The 27,582-nt window shown below is 38.5% G+C and overlaps 1 protein-coding gene across 2 annotated transcripts in view; it reads left to right on the top strand.

The window, feature by feature from the left end:
• Positions 1 to 1,573: 1,573 nt before the first annotated feature.
• The window catches only part of LOC137129102 (CMP-N-acetylneuraminate-beta-galactosamide-alpha-2,3-sialyltransferase 1-like), a 57,823-nt gene continuing 31,814 nt past the window's right edge, over positions 1,574 to 27,582 (top strand). Inside the window, exon 1 of one of the 2 annotated variants that reach the window (XM_067507960.1) lies at positions 1,574 to 1,944. The gene's annotated coding sequence lies outside the window, so the exon portion shown is untranslated. Of the gene's footprint in view, positions 1,945 to 19,997; positions 20,200 to 27,582 lie in introns of those variants that run through there. The other variant, XM_067507969.1, reaches the window with a different exon arrangement.

The following is a 27,582-nucleotide window of genomic DNA, read 5'->3' as shown; positions in this document are numbered from 1 at the left end:
AACTGGAGATGGGATTTCAGCTGCTTTCAGTTTAAATCCTAAATTGTCATATTTTTGATTCATAACATGCCAAATTTTCTCAGAGTGTGACAAAGTCTGGACTTGAGACATTTACATGTAAGCTCTTTCATGCTATTGTACTGTGTGCAAAAGGTGATTTGGCACTGTGTCGCACTGTTGTTGAAACAAACACCCTCCCAAAAATGCTTATCTGATGGCTTATGTTGGCTTTTGAACTGTGCTCTCACAGCAAGTCTGATGGTCTTTCTACTTTTTTATCATGGAGGATACAGAACTGTATGTGCTGTAATTTTCTATACAGCATTTTGACTCATCAGACAACATGACAGACCTGGAGACTGCATCCCTGACAATACATCTCAGAGATGATCCTAAGCCCATACAGTGATCTCCACTAGAAAATCATTCCTGCTTTTAATGCGGTGGCTCCTGAGGGCTTGAAGATCGTGATTCCCTGTTTTTTGTTCTTGTTTCTTGCATGCTTTATTATTATGGTACTGTAGAAGGTGTAATCAGCTTTTTTGCTGAGTGATGAACCCCACCCACCCCATCCTTGATTCTAAAAGATGTTTTTATATCCAGTCATGACACTGACCTGTTGCCAAATCACTTCATCAATTGTGAGAGGTTTTGTATTCTTTTGTTCAACCTTTTTGAAACTGGCATCAAATTCAAAATAAGATTTCCCGGTTTCAACATTAGATTTATAGTATTTGCACTATTTGAAATGGGCATTTTTTTAAAAATATTGCTATATTTAAAAATACTGTTCTGACACCTGTTGACCATGGGCAGCATACATTGTCCATTACAGCATTATAAACAACAGATGGATTTGACGGTTGACATTCATTGTGTAAAGAAAAAATTATTTTGGATAGGCTACTTAGAGGCATTTCTTTTTAAATGATGACAGTTTTCATTGAGCAACCACATACTAAATAAATGCACTTGATTCTTCACCTCAGGGGCAGTCACCTGGCCAAGGGCATGAATCTGACCAACAGGTCTCTGCAGGCCTGAGTCTATTATGGCTGAGTGAGCTATAGCCTGGGATGACTTCGCTCTGCTTAGACTCTCTGCAGTTAAGCTACCCATCACCTCTATTATCCTATTAGTCTGCTGCACACATGGAAACGACCTCTAGCCAGTATGCAAATTTAAAAGCAAAAAAGTACCAAAATACAGTAGACATCTTATGGCTTAGTCTAAAGTTTTACCCTTGGCAATAATACAGGGATATTATATGTGGCTTGTAGAATATTAGATTTTATGAATGAAATCTTGTAATAAAATATAATTATTCCCAGTTTGGGTTTAATAATGCAAAACCACTACAATTGGAGTTTAAGATGTGATATAAGGTGGTCCATGAATGTTGGTTAATTCTTTTTAGTGTAGAAGCTATTGTTCATTCCTGCAGCAAACAGCAGGACCTGGTCAGGCATGCCAAAAACTCCTTACGCGCGCGCGTGCGTGCGTGTGTGTGTAAGTGAGGATGCTGAGGGGCGTAGCAGCGTTGTGCCCCTCATGGTCAGCGCTCAGGATTTGAAATGCATGCTTCTCTCATTGCCTGTGAGCGACTAACCGTGTACGCGTGAAAACTGTTCACATCCTCCTTCTCCTCCTCTTCCTCCTCCGCAGAAAAAATTAAACAAAAAAAAAACAAAAACGCATGGATGTGCTTGTTCCTTGAGGAGAGAGAGTTAACCTCCTCCTGGTGTTTTCATATTCAAAGAGACAGCGGGGTGAGGTTGCCAGTTTAGGGCTTGTTTCCCCCTTAAATTGGACCCTTCAGCTGTGACTGGGTTTTGCTTCTCTCCTTTCGTTCATCGTGGAGCCGCCGCGGCTGCTGCTGCTGCTGCTGCTGCCACAACGCAGAGAAATAACGGGACTTCACTCGCAGACCGGACTCGACTTTCAGTGAGTATGAAAACACAAGGCATGTTTTTAACCCTGTACTCCACGTTAGAGTCACCTTCTTTTCCAAATATAGCTGTTAATCTGAGCACCTTAAAGAGAGCGGCGCACATTCAGGCTTAAAGTCTTAAAGTGTAGCGACCAGGTGTTGCACTGTAAACTTTCTGCTGCCAAAATCCACACGATTACTTGCACCTACACAAATCAGCAGCACGCTTTTATTGTCTTTTAAGTTGCTTTTAAGAATAGAAGACTTACTATTTTCTAATGCCAATGATTACATGAGGATGCTTGTGTGTACTTGTGTATGTTTTCTATCAGCCAGCAGCCCAGTATCTGCATTTTTGTACTTTCTTCCTTTCTTACTTCTTGCCTTTACATTCTTTGGTGGAGGGGCTGCTGGCAGACTCCTGCACTGCTCACCTTTCACTTTAAACTATATGCTCTCCATTGTGTTCAGCTGTGGCCCAAGCCACAAACTGTTGAATATACAGCAGATGTTCAGACATAGTGGATATAAGGTGCCTGATGTCCTGTTTGCAGCTTCATTAAGTAAAACAACATGTTCCTCTGACAGATGTCATTTAAACGTGTTGTAAACATGAAACACTTTGTGTTTCATTGTCAGCCTGATATCTCAGTGTGAGTTACCTCCTTGTTTATGGGTTATGAGTTCTCTGACTCTTCCTTCTGTTGTGTATTTTGCATGAGATGCCAAGTCATTTGCCATTGAAGGTGTATCCGTCCGGTTAATTTTGCACTGAAACCTTTCCTTGCCATTATAAATAATAAGCAAGTAGAATACATTAGCTCAGCCACTTCCTCATCATATCTCCAATCAGACTGGGTTGCGTGACCTTGGGGGGACAGCTCTGCAGCATTCAGAGAGGAGGGTGGCAGAGATGGAGATTGGCTGCTTTGCTGACATCTATTATCAAGGAACCCAATTACATCTGGAAATTGTAGTTGTCATAAGCAATTGGTAGTTATTGCACAATATATGCTAGAGAAGCTATTTTGAGAGAAATGTGTATCATCCTGATAATGTGCACTTCAGTCTGCCTTCAATATACGTTGTAATTTAAAAGATTGGTGTGATTCCTTTGAGCGGAAGTCCTTTGAGGGCTCCCTTTAACAATGGAGCATAGAAGAAGCAATGAGTCACCGTGAATCATTGCAACTCTCACCAGCTGCCAGCCAGATGAAGACATGCTGCAAGGGAAAGTAGTGATGAAACTGCAGTCGCAGTCGTGCTGCTGTTTCCACTTCAAAGCGTGCCACGCCGCACAGAAACCTATAGCGTTCCACAAGGGCACCTAACATCTCATTCAAAGTTTCTGCAAATTTCTCTAACGATCCAACTTCCAGTTTTTAAGATTTCTCCTGCCAGGTTTTTTCCTCTAGACTTGAGCTGCTGTGGAGCGAAGGCTGAGTTAAGTCAGCGTAGGCTTTACTGTAATCAGTTATTCAGCACTGGCATTCAGACTCCAGACAGAGGAATCCCCATGGTCTCACCACAGACCCAATCAGACCCTTTTAGTACATGGCTTTACTGCGTGGTCTAGGACCAAGGCTGAAGCAGCTATACCAAAAATGTTTCCTGCCCCTTGGGTGGCGTTCTGCATGTGTCTGCAGCGTGTACAAGTATATTTCACTAATAGCTAGTGTCTTTTGTTCACGCCTCTCAGCTTGGTCACACAATGTCTTTTTTTCCTTCACAGTATTCCCGTTGGACTTCTCCCTGCTTTTTTGATTTGCCCTCTGTTTCCACTTAACAGTACTGGCTATTTTCCAAGAAACACCTCAACAACACTCTTTTTTTTTCTCTCTCTCTTTATTTTCTAACATGAGTAGACTTCTTACACTTGGATCTTTGCGTTTGTTCTACTGCGTATCACATGATTGGGAAATGACAATCTCACATAAACCACAACAAAGAAAGGTGTTTTGTGATTGGTGCCGTAATCTTTCCCCAAGCGTAATCAGCAACATCGAGACTACACATCACTCCTGCAATTAGCCTTGTCAAATTACTGCGTGGCTTTTATCTGAGACTTCTTTTTGATAATGCTTATTGGCAGGTGCCTTCAGAGAAACAGAGGAAAGGAACCCACAGCTGCTGCATTCCACGCGGGATGGATGCATAATGTAAAACCATACTGTAGGATGCAGCAGATGTTTTCCTGGCTGCTGCATGACCATACTTCATATTACATCCTTTAGAGAGCCCTCCATTGTTTTTTTTTAATTATTATTTTATTGTTTTGTTGTCAACCTGAGTTGTTCCTCACAAATTGCGTCCTCACTGTCCTGATGGTTTTCTGGTGCAATCAGTTAGGTTGACTGTGTGCATCGCTCCCTCAGTGTCATCATCAATATAAAGCATCTTTTTTACCTTTTTCTCTGTTCTTAGTCACGTTGACAGGCCTGCAGCACATACGACCTTGTCAGGAGAAATTCCAACATTCTTTACTTAAATTGAAACTCACTATATGTATGCTCTGCATACACTCTCACTCTGCAAAGCTTTGCTCAGGATTACTTTTTGCATTTCTTTCTCAGTGCTTTGTTTGTCTTTATCAGGGTATTATTTGGGAGCTGAAAAGGAAAAATGATTTTGTCAGTGGGCTTGACACGCATCCATTCTGTGGGTTACTTTGAAAGAAAGGCTAATTGTTATGCCTCAGAGGTCCATTGTTAATTAGAAGTTATCTCGGGCAGCTCTCACATGGTCACCGCTCTAATTGGCAGTCAAAGCTGTGTACCACCTGGCCTAGCCTCTAACTCACCAGGTGCTCCCAGCAAAACCGTCGGCCTTGGCATTAAGTGGGTATGGCCTGTTAAAAGAAGACAGACAGCAAGAGAAACAGAGAGAGAGAGGCAGAGTGAAAGAAAAAAGGAAGAAAAGACACTGATGTGTGTGTGTGAGACATATGCTGGTCAAGTTTGGCAAAATGGTGGCGCTGCAAAAACAACAGTGAAAGGTTATTTCATGCTATGTAGCTAAGCAAGCCTTTTGAAGCTGGAATGAAAAAAGGGTTTAGAGAAATTAGTGTAATCTTTTGATACACAGACACAGTCATACATCACACCTCTTTGTTTCACATTTCTAATACCTCAGGGGCTGCAAGGTGGCAACACATCAGCCCTCTGCACAGCCTGTGCAGGTTTGTTTACCTGTGTTATGTGGGGAAAATTAGTTTAGCTGTGAATGTGAACAAAGGTTTGTTTCAGCATCTGTCTATAAGCACATAGGCAGAACGATATGGTTAGGTCTGTTTTGGCCTTTCAAAGAGAAGGACATCTGTTAAAACCAACTCAAGCAAAAGATTTTCACCCGAAACCATAATCCACAGTAGAGTTACAGCACTGAGCTGGGAACTGTGGAGAAAAGGCAGCGATTTATTCAAGAGGAAGTGCAGCTGCTTTTCACAATGAATTAGAAACTATCACCAGGACCTCACTGAATAATGTGAATAGTCTGAGATTATCCCCCACATGTACAATTGATAGTGGTGTTTAGCATCTCCTGTAGGAGAAAATTCACCTATGTTCATCATAAATCTTGACTAACTGGTCCATGGCCACAGCAATCAAATTGTTTTGTTCTTTTAAAAGGCCAACCAGGTGTGCCCTGTGTGTGACACAAACAGACCTCCGATAAAATGTGCCTTGCATCACTGTGGTCCAAAAGACAAAAGACCTTTGTCTGTTTGCACCACAGAGTCAATAGGCTTGTTTTGTCTAGCTGCTCCAGCATCCAAAGTTTGCACTAATTTCCAAATGTGTAATCTCTTTGTATTCCGATCACAAAGGGAATTTGAAATGTAAAGCGGATTTAGACAATGCACTATATCTTGATGAGCAGTGCAGACAGTAGTGATTTAAAGTGCTTTGGAACTGCACTGTTAGTAACTTTAGACAGATACTGTTAACATTGCAGAGCAGAGGATATACTGGATCTCTGTGATTTGTTGTTGTTGTCATTTAGTTTTCCAGGAACTGTTGTCTTTGGCTGGGAGCCTCGACAACATGTGCTTTCTGATTTCAATCTACAAATACAGCATGTACAGTAGACATCACCCAAGAGAAAATGACTCAAAATGAGTCATTTTTCAGCTACAGCTTGTTTTTAATCAGCAGTTCAGCATCAACAATCATTCATAGCTGACAATTAAAAATATAGACAAGCTTTGGAAAATATACCAAACTGTAGATCACTGGTTTATACAGACTAATCATAATAAACAGGTCTATCACTGCTATAATTACTGACAGTATAGTCATTACTCCCCCTAATGCTCCACTGCTACCATCATTAATAACAGTTTATTAATTAAACACGCTATGGAAAACAGCAGCTATGTTCTGTGATGGGGACTTCTCCTCGGCTGGACCCGCAGGGTTACAGAGTATAACTATAGAGGTCACTCTAGGAATAATGAGCAGGAGAGATGCAAACACTGCTTTCTTCCTAACTCATAAGATAGCACTTAGAATATCTGAGATAGGACAAACTTTTGATTTGGCCTCATAATGAGCCACTTATTTGAATATAAGTAAGACTAGGGGAGTAAAAATGAGATTTTTGAGCCGTGCCAAAGAAACAAAATCCTATGTTTTCTAAGTGAAGTTTAAAAGAGTACAGCTATTTACTGCTGTACATGAACTTGTTCTAGCTGTTTGTTTAAAAAGTAACTTAACACTATAAAAGCAACAGTTTGTCGTTTAAAAGACATTTACAGTGTGAAACTGTCTGTATGCAAATGACAGCAGGGTGTAGAGCTTCCCGAAGTCTTGCTGTCACAGCTAGATTGCCAGGTTCAATGCTGTAAAGCTCGTACAGACCTCGAAACCAGTGCTTACCATCTACAGAGAAACATTCTGCAGCTGGAGAAGAGGGGTTTTTAATCATGTTTCTGAGGACTGTCAAGACAAGTCCAAAGTTTACCTCTCCCTTTTAGCTGTGTTTCACTCCACCAACTCCTATGGGAAAAATCCAGCTGTTTAATCGCAAAAAAGCTTCACTACTAATATTTACACCACTTAGCTGCTAACGAATGAAGTTTGATGCTGGTCTGCTACTGTAACACGCAGTGGGCATTTTAGGGCTTTTTCACAAGAACAATTTTAAATTCTAAAATGGCACTGAGGACAGCAGTAAAGTTGCAGACTGTAAAAGCAAAACAATGAGCTAAAAGATGCTAAAATGTTCTGCAATATGCACATAGTCATTGACTTCTTTTTAATATAAACATATTGTTTATAGTTGCTTTAGACAGTCCTTGCAACACATCAGACTGCAGCACCACACACTAGTTGGCTTCTATAATGGTTATGAATAATTGCTGTCTTCAGTAATTCTGTAATTAGTACTGAAAGTACACCTGGCCGGCTTCTGTTTGGATATACCATGAATATTAGAAGTCTACAGACTTTTTTTTCTTGGCTTGAAGGCTGAAATGAAGGGCATATTAAATCAAACTTCCTGTTTCCATTTATACTTAGACATGCTGACGTAACAAGCAAAAGAAAAGAAATAGAAGCAGCTAATTCCTGATAATGCACTGAAAGAAGAAAAAGAAAGTTCTTAACCTTTTTCATACATTTGTGTCACCTCACCTCATTTGTGTACATCTCATTGTAGGAATTGTCCGTGGTTACTCTCTTGAGAGAGATTTCTCTATGTACACTCCTTGTTGGATTGATCCACATAGATTGTACAAATGTAAAAGTCCAGGGTAAAGGCTGGTGGTCGGTGGTGGATTTTGCTTGGTGCTTTGGTGTGCTGTCAAGTTGAAAAATTAAACTCCCCTTTGACTTGAGCATTGTTGTTTTGTTCCAGAGGGCAGCTGATTTTTCCCCAGAAAATATATTTGTATTTGGAGCCATTTATCTTCCCTTTTACCCAGACCATAGCCTTGTAGCACAATACAGCACCAGTGCACATGAAGAATACCACTGTCTTTACAGTTATAGACTATTTATTGGTGACTGGGGTTTATTTACACCTCATTACTTTGCAATACATAAGTACCTTCATGTAATCATTCACTTGTTGCTCATTCATTTATACAGTTACTATTCCATGACTTTGTTCCAAGGCTTATTAGAAGGCAATGAAGTGTCTACAGATGACACACTGCTCAGCTATGTAGTATGATTGGTGTCTGCGTCCTTGCGTGCTTTCATTGTGTTTAAAATAAAATGACAAACCTAGCCTGATGGAAGAACACATTCCCTAGGAATGAACCATTAATTGTATCTACTTTCAAATTTGGATTAGAATTTTTAAATTTCCAAAACCACAATTTAAATTGGGATTCACATTAGTAATTACCCAACAGTGTCTTAATAACGGGGAGTAGGTTTTGCCAGCTAAACTGACAACTGTAAATTTGCTCAGCAGTAATTATTTTATTTCTTTATCCTGGGCAAACAACAAACGGTAATATCTTGGCTGGCTGAAAGATAAAGTGGTTACAAGTGGTTACTCATATTTAAAACCACAACATGATTTTATACTTTGGTGTTTGCACAGGTTTTTAAAACGGCACAACATGTTAAGAATGAGAGTGCTGCTTTTGCAGCGTGGCCTTAGATGCATCCAGCTGAATAAAGTTCAACTCTAAGCAAAAAAAGTGCCCAATGTCACCTGCTTTTTTTTTTTTCATTGTCCAATCAGATGAATTTAGATTCTCAAGAATGACAGCAGATTACCAAGGCAGCTCTCCTGATCCAGCTGGCTTACTCCCCATGATCTCTCCCCTTTATTTCTCATGTAACCACATCATTCAGCCTCTCAGCCAGAGCCAGAGCAGGTAGCATCCACCTGTCCACTTTGCAGATGTTTGGAGGAATGACTCTAAATTAAGTTAAGGGCATTCATTTAATGGTTGCCTAGTAAAGGAAAGGTAAAGGAAAAGCAGCTAAAAAGCTTTCTGTCTGATGAAACCTCTCAACATATAAAAAGCCCGTGCAAAGCACTTTCTGTTTTCTAAACTTAAAGCACATCCTGTCTGATTGGGCACTTAATTTGAAAACTTAAGAGCTGCTGGCTGGCAAATTTTGTCACCTATAGAGAGAGACAGACTAGCTGTTTCCTCCAGCTGTCAGCCTTTACTCAGAGCTACGTTATCATTTCATCTGGTTCTCTAAAACTAAGTTCCCCAAATACAGACGTATGTCTTAAACACATCTTGTCTTTTCCATTAAAGCTGAATCAAGGCCCCCAGGATTGATAGCTAAAATTTGGCTATGTTAACATTGTTTTACATCTAAGATTAATACTTAATAAGTATACAACTTTTCAATAAATATAACTACTAGACTAAGTGTGAGTAATTCTTGTCTTTCAACAAGAAATGTTACTTAGAAGTTTACTTAGAAGTGGAATTTTCTCAGACTGACAGGTTTAAATAACAGGGACAACCTCAAGAAACTTAATCACTTTATGATTTAAAGTTTTAACTTTTAAAAAATGTTTTACTTTTAATTTCTTTTAAATCAAATGTATGCAATTTAACATATCCATTATTAGTACTACCTTTAAATTAAATACTACTTTCAAACAGTATGCAGTGGCACTCGAAGCAGAAAACAAATCTATTTTGCTCTGCCAAACCTTCCCTCTCACAACTCTGCTGTGCTCTTCAACCAACTGCTTCACCCCACAATGCTTGACACAAGCAGAAATTGTAATTCTCTGTAATTCTCTCTGATGCCAGCGCTGTTCAAAGAAATTGACTCCATGGGAGGCGTTGACATGACCTCTTTAACATAAATTATGAAACACATTTCTGATAAAATCAATATTTTAAAAAAGTTACATATAGTAACATCGGCTCCTGTGGTTGTTCAAATGAAGGGCATCTTTGCCACCATGAAATCTTTCAGAATTGTGAGCAGAAAGTTGAAACTTCAGGTTTATCTGACCTTAAAACACATTTCCACATAATTTAGAGACACTGAGTGCATCTTCTTGCATAATTAATATGAACTGGATGTTATTTTTAGAGGAAACGGGTGTCTGTCTGGCCACCTAACCATACAGCTCGGAAACCCTGCAAACATGCAAATGAGCTCTTATATCTATGGAATGGGAAACTCTTGCTCATAGAACCTACTGCAGTTTTTAATATTGCTGCTGGCCTCTCTGCTTCTCTGATGAGCTTCGTTCTGCACAGTCATTTATCTCAGGGGAACCACATGATCTTGGCAAGATCCTGCTGCTGTATTACCTTCAGCCTGTGATTACAGCTTTTGTTGCATTTTCAGGCTGTGTTAATGGATTTAGAAATCTTCTAATTTCCATCTTCAATCCTAGCCTTTTTAAAAATTGCATATTTAAAATTTGAAGTCATAGTTTTAATTAGAGGATTTAGGACCCTTCTAATGTCTTTTATTACAGCCTGCAAAGTACATCCTGTAATTTTGTTGTGTTATAGAAAATTAGGAAATGTAAATTTAAAATCAGCTTTGTGTATAGTATTTTTTGAATTTTCTCCTACAGGAGATATTCAACACCACTATCAATTGTACATGTGGGGGATAATCTCACACTGTAGTATTTTATAATTACTAAAGTTACTGGGAAACAGCAATACATTAAGCCAGGATCTTCACATACTGCACCTCAACATCCTTGTGCTTTCTATCTTATTAATTCTTCTATAATGTATATACTGTATTGCTTGTATTATAAATTGATAGCAATGTGAGGTACAGATACATTTACATATACAGTTTTAGCAGTGTGATTTATTTGAACAAGCCTCTGATGATCTGATCACACTCACCTGAATGTCATTTGAATTTGTGTTTTAGTAGAAGAGATTAAACTCGAGATCTGACATTTAGTGCAAGAGTTGACACTGTCAGTGCAATGGGGATTTCTCACCCAGTAATAGAGCAGAGTTTCACAGTTTTAAAATTGTGTTTATAAATCCTCAAAATTACTTGTTATTTTATGTTCACGTGAAAATATTACCACATTTTCAATGGGCCATCGGATTTTAAAGTCCGATTTTTTTGTGCATTGCTATAAACACGCTGTAATATTTATAATAACATATAATATATCAAAATGTTATTTGCCATGACCATCTTTCTGTGTGCCTGCTCAAAAATCAGTCATCACATAAACTGTCAGTGTTGAGCTAATAATGGTCTTTGCCTGCCAATAAGAATTTGAATATAATATAATCATGATTTGCTTGCCGTAGTGTTATGAATGGTTATTTAAAACATTTTGCAGAAGGTGGGGCCCTGGCTAATTGAAACTAATGCCATTTGGTAGGCCTTGGCATGAAAAAGTTTGGGAACTCCTGGTATTAAAGGCCGACACCAGCTTTAGTAAAAGAATTTTACTACTACTACTAATTTGCATATTGCCCGGTCACCAAGATAATTTGAGTGTGATCAGGGGGGATTTAAAGCTCCTTAAGGCAAATATGACGTGACCACTGTATGGAAATACTGACAGAGATATAAGATTATTAATTTTTACACTGTTATAATCCTGTGTAATGTATTAGCTGCTCCCATATGTTTGGGTCATTATTTATTAGTTGTCACTTACAGTATTTATTATGTCACTTTTTCCTGGAAAAAAATGTATATAAATAACAATAACGTATTTGAATTATTTGAACTTCAAGCCTACTGTAACAGCTATAGAATTTGAAATCGCCATATTTGTATATTGCAGGTGCTATACAGCCAAAATGTGGACAATAGTGGAAATTTGGTTTTCACTCTAGAACTTTACAAAGACCAGTGAGGGAGTGAGTCTGCAGCAGGTGGTGTTTCTACACCTTTGATTCCCCGCTGTGTTGGCCTCACCTGCTGAGGTTCACAGCGTGACAGACTTCATCTCATTTCTAACAAATAGAAGCGCAAACTAGTGCCTGTGTGGCTTTCAAACTGTGTAGTTTTCATTTTCATTGATCAAACAGCTAAATTTGTCTGTGAAGCTCGTGTCACAGATGTTGCTTATCAAAGCTAAGCTGCAGAAGAGAACACAGAGTGAGGGAAATGAAACAGACAGATCCTCACCTCTAGTTAATCAAATAGCCTGAGTGCTTAGAAATGGAAAAAAATAACTTTTGTGGATCAATAAAGATGTGAATCACACGTATAACGTTCTCGTAATTCAAGTAAACATACAATCTCTGTCAGATTAGGTGAAACCATTTCATAGAGGCTAGTAATCAGCTTAAAGGATAATGCCGCCTTTATTGAGTTTTCCCTTATCACTGGTTGCTAGTGATCTCCTGTATCCCCCCCTGACAATTTCACATTGCTATCTGCAAATGTGAATTAACTTATTTGATTTCTCCCGTTTCCTCCTGTGTGCATCAAAGGACTGTGGAGACTTATTATTTTGTGGATATTAGCAGGTGACTAAAGCCATCAAAACGAAAATCACCACTTGGTAGAAGTTTGCTTAAAGAATCCTCACCTTCCTCTCCTGAACCATATACACCCATTTAAACATGACATGAGGCGGATTGACTTTTTTATGGTATACCACATGTATTGTGATGACTAACATATGGTTATGACTTAATATAATTATGCCATCCAGGAGCTCCAGTATTTGGATAAAGTAGTTTCTGAAAATACTGTTTTTGATTAAGCCAAACAAATTAAATGTGTCAGACTCATTTTAATTAACTTTTACAGTAGAATTGCTAAATGTAAATATTAAAATCAGTATTGGCAGATTCCAATAATAACACAATAGAATTGGTATCAGGGCCAAAACAACTGGATCAGCACATCCCTAATAGAAATAGTGTGACAAGAAAATCAGACTCATGCATAAAATCATAAGCTTCTGCGCTCACCTCTTAACCCAACATCTCAACGAACAACACATGATTTATTGATCAATAAGAGGGCTTTTTGACAATCAGGTTTCTACCAAGTCAGAATCTTTGGTTGACTCTCTTGTAGTGAGCCACAGCAGTGCAGTGATTGAATTTCCCATATGGCCATTGTCAAAAACAATCTAGAATCATATACGTGTATGTGACCCCTAAGCTGAATGAACAAATGACTCCATTAAACCATGTGACAAACTGTCATAAGGGAAAGGGAGAAAATGCATGTTGTATAGCCGGATGGCGTCAGAACCTCACATAAATGTAAATGCACTTTTCCCACACTGTGTAGTAAGTGTCTCTGTCGACAGTTTTCTGTGACCAATGATCCAACATTTTCCCCATGTTACGCTCTGATTGGTCAAATGTGCGAAGGAGAGACAGAGGACACTGTACCTTTTAGTTCATTTGTTACTTAACTATTTGTGCCGCACTATAAATGTCTTCCTGGGGAGATTATGGGAAAAAATGCATCCTTATGCCAATTTTAAATAGTACAATATAACGTCTCCTCCCTACTAGAGTACAAATGATTTTATTCCTCTGTAAATGTGTCCATTCAGAGTAATTGTATACCATGAATATTGAGAAGCATATCTACCTCTCTGTCACCGTTAAGATACAAACACAGAGAAACAGTTGTTTAAAAGTGTTTTACAGAATATTTAGCATGCTTTTGTCCCATTTTAGTAACTATCATATACAGTAGTTTGTTCTTTCCTCACAAAGACAACATATAATGTAATGTAGGCTGTACTACCTTCATTATATTGGATACCCAGTACCAATGCTTAATGCCAAACCAAGAAGAAGTGTGTCCTTTATAACCATACAGTCCAGTGGGTATGCATTAACTATAGTATATTTGCCATAATTTGTGACCATATACTGATACAAAAACAACATAGAAAACCACTTTCTAAGCTGAAATGAAGTTACAAAGCTGAACATAATGTTAGTTTCAATAAAAACATCAACAAAATGCACAGCTTTGACTCACTGGTGACCAGGCTTCGGGGATACAGACAAATACATGTTGGTAGGAAAAATATATTGTTGGTTTGTCATTTTAAATTTCTAAAACACAAGTATCAACTTAGTTTAAGATCTTGTGTTTCATCAGGGGAACTTCCAATTTTTAAATCTATTATATCACAATTAATAACTTAGATACTGTTCAGTGTTAGAAGCTCCTAATCATCTCAGTAAACACAGAGAATTCAGATTTTTATGCAACAGCAAAAACATCACTAAATATTCAACCTCTATGATTTTACAAAACATTAAACAAACTCATATAGAAGGATTTAGTATGACAAAACCATCCCTACATCCATTGCATCCATCCGTATCACTCACTTGTTCCTAGGCCTTAGCGATACTGAGACACACTGCTGTTTTTATTCAATCACTGGTATTTTAAGTATAATCAAACCTGCCATATGCTCCCTGGTTCTTAGGACTACTTATTTATGAGTGGTATTGGATGGGCATGGCTTGAAATGTCAGTGGATGCAATAAATGAGGTTATGTTGTGCATACTGTACATGTGACAGGAATGTGCTGTAAACTCACATTAACCCAGTGTTCTCAGTGTTGCATCAAATTCCACACCATTTCTGGCTCGTTCCTAATATAAAATACAGTAGTAGTGCAGCAGTACAAAAGTGTGGTCAATATTTTAGGTGGACAGGATCTCTGAGAAGGATCTAAAACACAGTGGAGGTACACATTTTACGGACCTGACATACATCAGCAAGCATCGCTGTGAAACTGATTCAGCTTAAAGCTGAAAACCTATAATACACTTTAACTATATATTTAAAAAGTATTTCCGATGCCTTTTGGAGGTGTATTAAAAGTTAATGTGAGAGGAAAGGTAAGCAGAAAGGCAAGCTATTCATCAAACAACTGGAGAACAAGCTCAGAGGGTTCTAGTTGAAATCTTCAGAGCCCCCCCCCCAAAAACCTTTGAAGCGCCCTCAAAGCACCCTACCTATTTAGACTACACTGAGGGACATGTTTCCTCAGAATATATGAGCTCCAGGAAGGTATGGCAGGGCAAATAGAGTTTTCTGAAAAAAAGAATTACATTGCCTGCTAAATATTAAAACTATCTTCTCCAGAGGATAAGGCCTGCACTTCAAGCTGATATTTTGCAGCTGGAAAAAAATCCCCAGCAATTCCTCATATGAGCTCAAAGGCAGGTTATGTAAGATGTATGCAAAATAGCACCCCCTTCAGGCACAGCAAACAGTGACGAATCAAAATCACTTCCCACTCGGTGCTCTACATTTATCTGGAGGACAGGATTCAAGAGGTAAAATAAATAAACTGCAAACCAAAGTCTTCAACTAAGACAGTTACTCTGCTGGACATAGTCATTGTATCAAGATACAAACCTGCGTGGTATAATGTGAGACTATGAACATCATTATTCTATAACTGTATGATAGTAACAAACTGCTGCCTGTAATATGTTAACATCTGTACAACAACCCCTCAACGTATCCAGTCTTAGCTCACCTTAAGTAGAGTTAATCCAAAAAATTGGTAAAGTTAATAGTCTGTTGCTGTATAAGAAATGTCAATACAAATGCTTAAGGGCACACTCATAGTTTGTTAACTATTTTGTATTTTTAGTCTTGTTTGCTGTGTGGCTCTATAAAAGGATGGAGAAAAAATTACATTATTCGTGTTATTACGAATGTGTAGTTTATCAAAATCGACAATTTGCAAAACTGTGGGCAGGTGGTATTCACAGTAGTATTAGTTCATTTCTGGGGCTGGAGGCAGTCTATAACAAAGCTGCCATGTGTATTCAGCTGCACTGGCTGGGTACCTGAATTTATATAAAGCACAAAGTGGGCAGATTTGGGATCAAGAGGGGCCCTATACGTTAGTTTTTCTAGAGAGCTCTAGTGAGTCAATGTGTCTGTTTGCATGTTTAAAAATGTTAATTGCTATAGATTTGTGAATTTGGATTAAAGTGTAGCCAGTCAGGGTGTCAGGTGTATGGAGCTACTTAGACAGTTTATCATTACTTTTACTAACAATACAATACAGCTATTAGGAATCCAGCTTTGAATATTCATGATTCATTAAGTTTCTTAATTATTAACATCACTGTTGTCATCTTTAATCAGTGCAGGATACAGAACAGCATGACAGCTTTTTAAGCAAAAGTTCAAAGAGTAAAAAAGAAAACGGGAATTCATTTAGAGGAAAAAATGCACAGTATTAAAGCCTTGTCACTGTTGTGTGCTTTGCGCTTTGACAGTTAAATGTAAATGAGTAACAACATATGTTCGTCAGAGCAATAACGAAAGGTGAATCTTAGACTGGGCCCTGTAAAAAGCACAGTGGTCTTCAACACATGCTACATTTAGATGTCTGCTCTGTCCTGATCCCCCATCTTATGAGAGATGTATCTGCCAAAAGAAAAAAAAAAACCTCTGGAGAAATCAAATGGGTGAAAATGTATCCTGTAGCCTGTACCCACAGTCCCAAAGCTGAGCCATAAAAAATGTTCTGTTTGCACATTTTCTTGTGCTACAGCATGAAATACATTTATTTGACTTTTGGTTTGACATTTATGCAAAGTACTCTATCTGAGTTAAGTGGTGGATTTAAGAAATTTGTGTGAAAGGAGAGAAAAGCGTAGGCAGAAACATTCATCCACTCCACGTGGGCTAAAGTGGCTCACTGGTAAGTCACTTTGCAGCACTCGCCGATCATTGATTCATTCAGAGTTACTTGATGGTCATTAAGTGTTTCTGTTTTCCTTACATTGAGGCAGTGTGATAATAAAATTGTTACAGATATTCTTGTTCACCTCAGGAGGACTTGTACGTTATTTTGCTTTCAGTCCAAATTTTGAATTTACCACTAAATACCTGCAAAATGAGTCCCGTCTCCATTAAGATCAGCTGCACTTCATGTTTAGTGCTAATTAAGCCTTATAGTTGCTTAGTATGTTACCGCTGTCACACTGTGTATGTTAGCAGATAACTCAGAGCACTGCTTGGCTAGAGTGCCGAGTGACTCTTTGTCATGTGTTGTTACCGCAAGATTTTCTGGACTGGTTATTGACATGATATGAGCAGTTTCACCAGAGAAGGCTCACCTTTGTTCTTGCTGTTGATTTACTTGAATTGCAACAGTTCACACATCAGAGTTTTGAGATTAAGGAGAACAGTGCGTTTTGTTTTCTCTGACAAATCCTCTTAGACTAAAGACATTGGCTTTTCACTGCCTGAACATTTAGCATTTCGCAATTTTTATTTCGGCTCATTCACAGATTAAAAATGAATTCAGCGGAATCCTCTGGTCATATCCTGGTCAGGATGACATAGACCTGCCTGATAGGGTAGGGAATTATTATGTACTAGTATGTGGTAACGACTGTGGTAAAGGATGCTAATTATACATTTTTGTAGTGTTATTTTCATTTGAGTCACTCATTTCTACAGATCACCTTGTTTAATTGCCAACAATAGCTTGACAAGTTCAACTTTGTCAGTGTGTCTATGTCTTGGTGTAACGTAACACTGAGACACAAGTTGTTCTGGCAAAAATGAACCCAGTGCATAAAAATAGCAGAGTGAATGTCCAGTGGACAATCCATCAAAACCAGAACCAGCAACAGTAATACATGAAATAAAAAATGTTATTTATTAGATTTTTTTTAAAAATATTTCCATGGTCTAACAGAAAGCTGAACTAAATTCATATGCATATATTGCAACCAGAACAAATGTGACAAAAATACAAGAGTGCTCTGTGAAACTAGATATCAGACACCTTCATTGTGGCAGGTAGTCTTATTGTTTTACAGTATTGGATTAGTGGGAATCTGTGAGATCAGTGTTATTTCTAATCCACTGACTAGGTTCTCTAATGTGTTTTTGTAATTGAACTAAAGGACTGGGAAGACAGACATTAAAACCAGCTTTCCCAGGGCTCCCTCTTCTTTGTTTTTCCTTATTTTTGTTTTCAGTACTGCAAAGTTTTATTACACAAAGAGTTTCATTATTTTTTGTTAATTTTACATGGGGAAATATGCAATTGTGAAAAGTAATAAGGCGTAGTCTTATCTTATTGAGCATTAAAAGACAGGAAGAAATGTGGGGATTTTATTGAGTCGCATTTTCTAATTACTGTAAGCTAATCAGATGAAGAAATCTAGATGATAATATTTCAGTCAGAGGCTTTGCTTTGTGAGCTTAACACTAATTATTTGAGTTTATGTAAGTCCACTAAGTGACTAGGGACCAGTGGTGCATTTCTCCTGGACCACCTCTTTAGTTTGCCTTCCAAGCTGTCCCCCAGCCGCTCCACAGCTCTTCTTTTCATTTAGATCACTCTGATAGCACTGCAAAGATCATTTCTTCGTTTTTCCCTGTGCCTTTAACAAGATACTGCCATCATGTAGAGGGATAAGCTGTGGGCGATGCAGGTGGATGCCCCTGCAGTGTCCTGGATTACAGGCTATTTTGCCAAGAGGGTGCGATTGGTTCATTTCCAAAGGCTACCTCAAGGTCCCATCTTGTTATCTCTCATTTGTCATCTTATCTTTGATTTGAGCTTCCTATCAGCCCCCCCTAAAGTCAGACTAATAAAACCACAGTCACAGGATTTAACATTGATGAGAACATGGGTGACTTCAGGTGTAGATTCATATTAGTGATTGGAGCAGTTAGATTTCACAGTTCATTCCAGTATAGTGGTTTTTAAATGGTTGAATGGCTGCTGTCAGGTATGATTCCTCTGTCTCTGTGGACACACCACGCCTCCCGATACATGAAGACACCACGGGTGCAGAGGTTACGCACCAGTAAAATCACATAACAGCAGCAGCATGTTGTTTTATTGTGTAAACAGAAACAGAGACAGGGTTCAAACCGTATCTGGTAAGTCAGCATCATTCAGAGACTAAAAATATGTTCTAGTTAAAAAGTTAAAAACATGCATTATTGAGTTTCTTTACACCAGCTTTCAATTCAGCAAAATAATGCAGCAGTTATGAGCCTTGATATGCTGTTTGCCCGTCTGACTTTCCTCAGTAACATCTTGCTTGAACATGTATTTTTTCCCCACTTCTAATGGTTGCAGCAGCTAGAAATACTACTCCCAAATGATCTCACCAAAAATATTTACAAATATTTAGTCACACATACTATAGTCTCTGTTTTACATCAGTACCACAGTTTTGATAAAGCCTGAACATGGATAGTTGGATATAAGACAAGTAAAAGGCCTCTTTTCTTATATAGAACCAAGACACCAAGACTGAGTGCAACACAACAACAACACAAAAGATCAAACTCTTCTTAAGTTCACCTGTAGCGAAGGAAATGCACATGAATGTACATTGTCTTCTGCAATTATTCTTGAAATCCTGTTCAAATTTCAGTTTGCTTTTGAATAAAACTGGAAAACTAATACTTTTACATTAACTCAAACCGATAGATGTGTTGAAATATGACAAAAATATGATCCAAGGCCTTGGATCATAATGTTTTAACTCTGTCAGTGGTTCAGACATGACCAACACATATCAGAAACACTGCCAACACAGACGCACCTGTATTTGTACTAGTTGTGTACACAGACGTGTTCTACATTGTTAGGATGTTGTAATGTACAACATATAAATTGCATGAGATGAACATCCTGTGCACGCCCTTGTGTATACGTGCATTTAGAAAGCTTTATTTAGCAGTGCTATATGTCAGTCAGGTGAACTGTGGCCTCCTTTAGTAAACCAGCAATACATTTAAAAGATGTGGTGACACAATATTTTATACAATTGTAGATAAAGGAACCTTATGAAGCTTAAATGCAATATGTACCAAGCCAAAGTGCCAGTGACTTCAGTAAACTTCACTACCTTATTCCAAGGTATTAGTCTTTATTGTCACTATGTTTGTGGTTGATTATAATCACCCCTGAACCTGAACTGAACAAACAATTGTTAAAATAGCAATTTAATGGATGTATTTATTTAGTCATTTAAATACATATTTAAAAATACATTTGTAGATAGTAGTGGGAACAGCCCACAATAACCATGGCCAGGTTTTTTTGCTTGTGCTTTTCCAAAGAGCTTATGACTGCCTGATGATTTAAAGAACTAAACGCACATTTCAGTGGGTGTTGCCCAGACAATTAATCTTCTAAACCCTGTAACTTCATAGATTTTAAGAGGACACAATGCTTCCAGCTGAATCCCTCTTTACTGTGTCTTGCCCAGCGGCAGTTCGACATATAGCTGGGACTGGGGATTAAACCACTGACCCTGTGGTCCTTGGATGACTGCCTTTACCAATTGAGCTACAACTACCTAAAAGGCTTTATACATTTTATGTGTGTAAGTATAAAATGATTATTGGTTGCCGTGCTAAGTTGAAATAAACATGTTGGATTTTTTTTTTACTCTGCATCTTTCTAGGTTTTCTTTGTGCATCCTACATGCACCCATGCATTAGGTTACTTATTTGTTTTAGTGACTTCATTGTTGGTCGGTACAACCGGTTATTGTGCAGCATGTCAGGAAGTTATTGAAGTGAAATTATGAGAAGAAACCTGTGCTGGCTTTTGCCTCCACATGCCTTTTGATCATGTACTCGATCAGAGCACAAAATAACTATTACCTGTCCGTGGTGAGTTTTGTTCATTTATTAGTGATCTGATGGCCATATTTCTCAACAAAAGCTCAAAAAGGGAAAAAGATTCCTTACATGCCTCAGTGTTCGCTGGTGTCAACAGATGTCATACTGGCTGATGCACCGGTCATTAAACCCTCTCTCAGCTGATTTTATTACTGACTGACAAAGACAGATTCTCTGATTCACTTTTCTGCGTCTAAAACAAACTAGCTGTTGGTGAATTTTGTAACACAGCCAGAATGCTCCCACTCCATCGAAGAGTATACATGGCAGCCCATTTCTAACTACTTGGGGGGGTCACATTATTAACAACCTGCAGTGGTCCGATAGTGCTGGGGCCATAGATTAGACAGAGCAGAGCAGGCTGTTCTTCCAGAGGAAATTCAGGCTATTTAATGCAGCCTGTCTTAATCCCACACACTGTAACTTAAAAGTCTGCCAAAAAAAGTCTGTCTGTGCCTTGCATATAGGCTTCTTGAATCTGTAAAATTCTGGAACTTTTATAAAGTCTTTCATGTTTTTCAATAGAAGCATAAAAAGAGCATCTGTTTTTCTTTTGAGATTAATGGTTCGGCAGTGACGTAAGTTTGAATCCTCAAAACATATGGCCAGTGTATTGTATATCAAAGTATCTTTAACCATTGTATGCTTTTCATTAGTTTCTCTTGGGGAGCAACACAATTTGTGACAATAACGACAGAAAATATCTCCACCTACACAAGCTTCCACACCGTCTCCTCCATCCCTGCCTCTGTCACTGGCACAAATAAAATGTGAATTTTCATAATAGAGACAAAGAAGCTTGTTAACAGCAGAGACTCAACCAAACGTTCCAGTGCACACTAACTGAAACTGTTTTGCTATTCACATTTGTGGCTGAAGAGGTTTTTCTTTTGAACCCACCTCTACAGCACTGCTACAAATCCATTAGTTACAACAAGTCAGTTATGTAAAGACAACCGATCAGTACACTCACCTGTAAAACAGATTAGGGCTTATTTCAAACCACATTTTATTTGACAGTTCCTTATAGCTTTTGCTTTTGTTTGGCTTTATTGAGCAATACAACACAGGCATGACTGAAATCTGCACAGAGAGGCAAAATTTGATGTTTTTTGTCAGTTGGTTCGGCAGCATTTTAAATACAAGTAGTAAATAGATGTTAGATGTGTTATGATATCAAAACTGTATGAGCCAGTCAAGGGTCCACAGTTTAGTTATTTGTTTTATGTAATGTGTGTTTGTGTGTAATGTAATTGTTTTATGTAATTTGTGTTTGTGATGTCATTAGTGACATCATATGGCTTTGATTGTTTGCCTTTTAAGCTTGTTGACCAGTGGTCAAGAAAACAATGCAATGCTAAGGGTTTTTAAAGAGAGATGCTGTTCAGCTGAGCTACTGAAGGGAGCAGACATGACACAGTAACTGGTGCAGAGGAATTGACTACAGGGAGGTGTGGACCGCAACAAGGTAGAAGAAAAAGGTTCTGTGTGTAGCTGTAGAGGCACACGGTTTCTTACCGAGTTCTGCGAGTTCTGTGAGTTCAGACATACTTTGAGAAACTTGTTTGATTAAACTGCTAGTGAACGTGCTTGTGAGATTACTGTGCTTAAAGTTGTATGTACAATTGATCTATCATCGGCTAAGTTAAAAAGCAGGTACAATAAATATTCAAAGTTTGTCTAACAACGATCTCCGGAGTGAAGTATTTGCTGGAGCGTCAGATTCGAGTAAGATCACCTCTACAAAAACTAAGAAGCTACAGCCATGCTTGCAGCTCTTTGAGATCAATTGGACTCACAATAAGGCTCAGTTGTAGTTCAATTTCCATGCATCCAGTAGTGGGCAATACATTTTCACTATAAACCAAAAATTTCAGCCTCACATTTGTTTTAGGGCAATATTGTGAGTGCATCGTCTGGGGACTGTGAATAGCGGCACACATTTTTGTGCCACTTGTAAATGTTAACTCATGTAAATGTTAAGATATTACACCATGCTAATTAGGTGAATTAAGTAATTTTGTGTTGATCGACCAAACAAATGGACTGATTGACAGACTGACATTGTGAGGCCTACATCAATAAGTTATGAACCACATGAGAAAGTTAAATGTGGCTGCGGGCTTGCGTGCAGACTTGAGTTGATCAACAGTTGGCTCAGCAATGTAAGCAACTCTTTCTCACAAATGGGATCAATATTAATTTAGAAGTTACAGGTTTAACCACAACACCATCTCCCTGGAGCTGCTTAGGTTAGGTAGGGGGAGAAGATTGACATTTCAGGTCAGAGCATCTTTGTTCCAGAAAGTGCCAAGACATAGACACATAAATGCCAAATAATTCGTACTGACCAAAAATGTTATCAAGCTCCTGCAGATATATAGTAAAACAATCCCTGATCTGATTGGTTCTGTTTTGTCAGCTTTCTGACAAATACAAAAACTGTTCACTCCATGTGCTGTTTCCTGATCTGTCACCACTGTGGTTTGGCTTTGGTTAAAACAAACACTCCTTGGTAAGATTCATAGGAATGAAGCATAGGCCCAACAACTACATTTTTTCAAAAACTGCACTTAGCCAAGAAGAGCAACAAATGCCATGCAATTGTGGCACCCAGGGGGAGGGAGGCGGATTTAATGGAGCCATACACCGACACAGACACAGGATGATAGAGGTCAGAAGAAAGTAGTTAGTAATAGGGGAAAGTTATTGGTTATAATTAATTAAGGTAAACAAATTAAATTAAATTACTTACAAAACTTTTTTTGTAATCTATTAGCTTCCCTTACCACTGTCCTTATGGTTGCACTGTGTATACGTTTTTTGCTTGTCAAATTACATTTGGCCATGGGTGTAGTGCCCCTTCAAAGAAAATAATTACAGTCCATTGGTAGAAGATGTGATGCCAAACATTATCTCTTCTCGCTTAACATCCAATCACACAATCCACTCACAATTTGCAATCCACTGGGAAGCTTCATGCTGTGCTATGCAACTAAACATAAATATAGGTTCTAGTTTGAACAAACAAGTAAAGCTTTCGATCTCTGGAGAAGACAGTCTCCTTTTTCATGTTCTTCTTGACAGAAGTGGATTGTTTCCAAATGCAGAAGTGGATCTGGAACAAGATCAGAGACGGACTGAACCTCCTCAGTGGATCTGGCTCACACATTGATAGAGAAATCATTCAATACAGCAAAAAAAGCCCTGTTGACGTTAGTATAGTGACAGATCTGCCACCGTGGCTGATGTCTGAATGGCGATTAACAAAGACAGCATCATGACATGCAGTCACATAGAAACCCTTGCACATGCTGTTTGAAATGTGTTTCCTGGTTTTGTTCCAATTTTTTTAAATCCTTAGAGAATTCAGTCACACTTTAAGCTTTTTAGTTTTAATGTGTAGTTGGTCTTCAGTAAACAAGTTTTCTTGGCCTCTGATCTCCCTTTGTGGCTCATATTTTCACATCTTAAAAAGTAAAATGTATTTCTCTTGTGTCAAATTGCTGTTAAAAAAACTTTATGGCTAAAAACACAGAACATAAAGAATTATAAATATCATCATAGGCATATTTATGTTAACAAAAATGCAAATGGACTGGTTTATTTCATTTGCGGCTCCCCACACCTTCCCCAGTGTTCATGATTAATGACATTTCCTTTTGGATGGAAAACTTCTTGACAAAACACATTAATAATGAGGCTTGTTTTACATTCTCTTCCTGGCTGCATCTAGCTATCAGTGGAAGTGCAGGAAAAACGTTAGTGTGCATGCAAAATAGCCTCATCAAAAAATAGAGAACAAAAACATAGGAAATGGTTAAAAAGAAAAAATCGCCAGTATCATGGGAACATATTCTGTGTAGACAAACCTGCAAATGGACTACCCATTTCATTCCATCAGACATCCCACATATTCTGCTTTGTTAATGATTAATGGGACAGACATTTCATTTTGGACGGAGAACCTGCTCGACAACACACATCAATAATCAGCACTGCTTTACATTCTGTCCACCTCGCTATCAGTCAAAGTGCAGGCAAAAAAATTGAATTTGACTGCATGGAAAATGACTAGAGATTTTCCATTCCAGGGTAAACATCAAAACCAATTTTCAGGGAAGGCTGGAGCTGCAGCTACTTTTACCTGAGTTTGGTTTTACTATATCATGGTGCTTTCCAATCTGAAAATCATCAGCTGGCTGATACTAAGCTGGGAAGAGCATACTGTGTCCATCTACAATATATGTATTTGTGAGTTTCATTTCCATACTCATGTATTCATGTTTTGCCTTCTCTTGAATATACTGCAGCAAGTAAAGCTTAACGACTTAAGTAAAACATAGAAATATGATTTTCCTGACCAATGCAGTAGTTTTGATAATTTATTGTAGAGGCTTGTATTTTTGGTCTGCAGTTCAGTACATTGCATGACTCTAGACTAAACATACAGTGTCGTAGACAATCACTGTGATTGACTTTGTGTCAGTGGGTTTTAATGAACAAAGCATGGAGGCAAGCTGCAATTGAATAATTATCATTAAACGTTTGGTGTGGTTGGCCGTAGCCAGGCTGAAATGGTAACTGAAATCCACAAGCATAAACTTGGCTTAGAAATCACACAAATAATTGAAGTACAAACAAACCAGATGTTTTTGTTGTTGTTGAATTAATTCACCAAAACGTAATTCACTTGCTCGCGCCAGTTGTCATTATAGCTGGAAAAAAAGGAAACAGTTGCTGATTTGTCACTTGCTTGTAAGACCTGTTTTTTCAATGATATAAAAATTAATCAGCGAATGGCAAATAGCACTTTATTAGAAATCACTTTACAGTGTTTCTTCTCATTCACCCATTTGCAAACCAATGGCGGCAGCTGCCATGCAAAGTGTTTGTCTGACCCACTGGGAGAAACTTGAGGTTCAGCTTCTTGCTTAAGGACAACTGCAACATGTAGCCAGGGGGAACCAGGAGTCAAACCACTGACCCTGTGGTTAGTGGCTGATGGCTCATCTGAGCTACAGCCTCCTCATGTAAACATCATCAGAGCAGTGCAGTCTTTACGTTAGATAATAAAGAATATGTTGCTTGGTGTATTTCTTAAAAGTTGAGCTAATTGGAGGGTATGTAAGTTGAGGCATTTAAAATGAAAAGGTTAAGCTTAACTGGAATTGGGAACTGTTCAGAATCACAGTATGACGGTTCTTCTCAGACTGCACTGCTCTGTGCTTGTATTCAGTGACATCAGCCTGAAGAGAATAAGGCAGCCTCACAGGGAGTTAACACACTGGGGAAACTTTATTGCTCCTGGCAACTGCAGGTACATGGATGGGTGTGAAGGTCGTGATCGATAAAGGTCTGCGGTAATTAGTGGAAATGCACTGGGACAATGTCTAAGTGAATGGATAATACAATTTTGTAATAATAAAATTAGAGATATAATCAGCCTCTTAGGTGGGGAATATGAGTAAAGGTCCATTTGAGTTATGTTAATAACAACTGAACTACCAGTAACTACAGTAGAATTTAAAAGAAATAGAGAATCATGCTGCCGTGAGCAGCACTGGTACCAGTATGATAGACCATATATTGCATGGGCTTTCCTTCAATTGCCATCAGTTAAATAACAGAGTTGATTTATAAGATTTTGTTATTTGTTTTAAAAGCACTACATAGTTTGGCGTCAGCCTCCATCTCTGATCTCTTCATACTGTATTCTGCATTCAGGCCCTTCAGATCCTCTGATCAGTGTCCCGCACTCAGTGTAAATCTCAAGGTGATGGAGCCTTTTTCATCGCTGCTCCCACATCGTGGAACAGTTTACCCCTCACGCTCAGATCTTCCCCTTCTGTTGCTACTCTCAAATCCTGGCTTAAGATTCACCTCTATGCATTGAACTTATTGGCACAACTGCTCTAAATTACCTGTAGCTAGCACACAACTTTCAAACCTTTGTCCTGTTTTTCATTTCTGTCTGTAAAGCACTTTGGCCAACATATGTTGTTTTTAAATGTGCATTATACGTTAAAAAACAACATATGTTGATTTCACCCTCACAAAACATGAATGAAGAAACCAGGTGCACGCAGTTGACAGTCATCATTCTTGTCCCTTTCTAGGTTATCTGAAGATGTCAATTGAGAAGCAATAAAACCCTTTTATTGCACCTTCTTGTAGATCTTGTGACCCCAGGACTCACTATATACTTCATTGCTTTGGGCCTTGTAACAACAAAGTGCCTACTATGATCTTAAGCAGTCCTCTAAACATGACCCAACCTGTGACTTCTTGTCCTCTTTGTGACCTCTTCAATAAGCCCATCTTGGTTGACTGTTTGCTAATTATCTAACCATATGACTAAATTTACTCTATTCCCCCACAGGTCTCCAGCCTAAATGTCAAACAATAGCAAATGAAATGTCACTCATAAAGTGTAGTTTGTTCGCTGTGGCGACCTCTGTCAGGATGCTGGTCACTTAGACAAACCAGAACATGTTAACATCAATACCTGCAAACGCACACAGTCCTTTTCACTTTGGAAATGTATAAATAACAATGGACTGTTGGGCAAAAAACCGTTTCACCTTCAAAGTGGTACGGAAGGAGCTAGACAAACAGTTGCATTTAAAATGTGAACACATTGCATCTCCTATTTTATCCGCTGGGTTTTAAAAAGGCTACGTGAAACCAGGGGTCACTCACCGTTTCCAGCCTACTAGGAGCCACATAAAACCTCTCTTGATGCACAAAAATTAAACGCTGATATTTGTTGTTTTTTACAGTTTTTTTTTTTTTTTTTTTTTTTGTCCTTTCTGCTTATCCCATTAGTTCAGTAGATCATTGTCCGCATGTTGATTTGGCACAGTTTTTATGCTGGATTCCCTTCCTGACGCAACCCTCCCCAATTTCTACCGGGCTTGGACCGGCACTGCAAAAGTAATGGTGGTTTTACTGTATGTTTCCATACTGGAGCCTTCAGTTTAAGTAGATCTGACAGCTGACCCAGTATTACGTTCATAGCCATAAATTGACTTTTCTTCATTCATTTTCAGTTTGTGCGAATAGCTTGCCCACTTTCTTTC

This window comes from Channa argus, chromosome 1 (genome assembly GCF_033026475.1).
Source record: "Channa argus isolate prfri chromosome 1, Channa argus male v1.0, whole genome shotgun sequence".
Lineage (NCBI taxonomy): Eukaryota > Metazoa > Chordata > Actinopteri > Anabantiformes > Channidae > Channa > Channa argus.
This window is presented reverse-complemented; position numbering and strand designations above follow the sequence as displayed.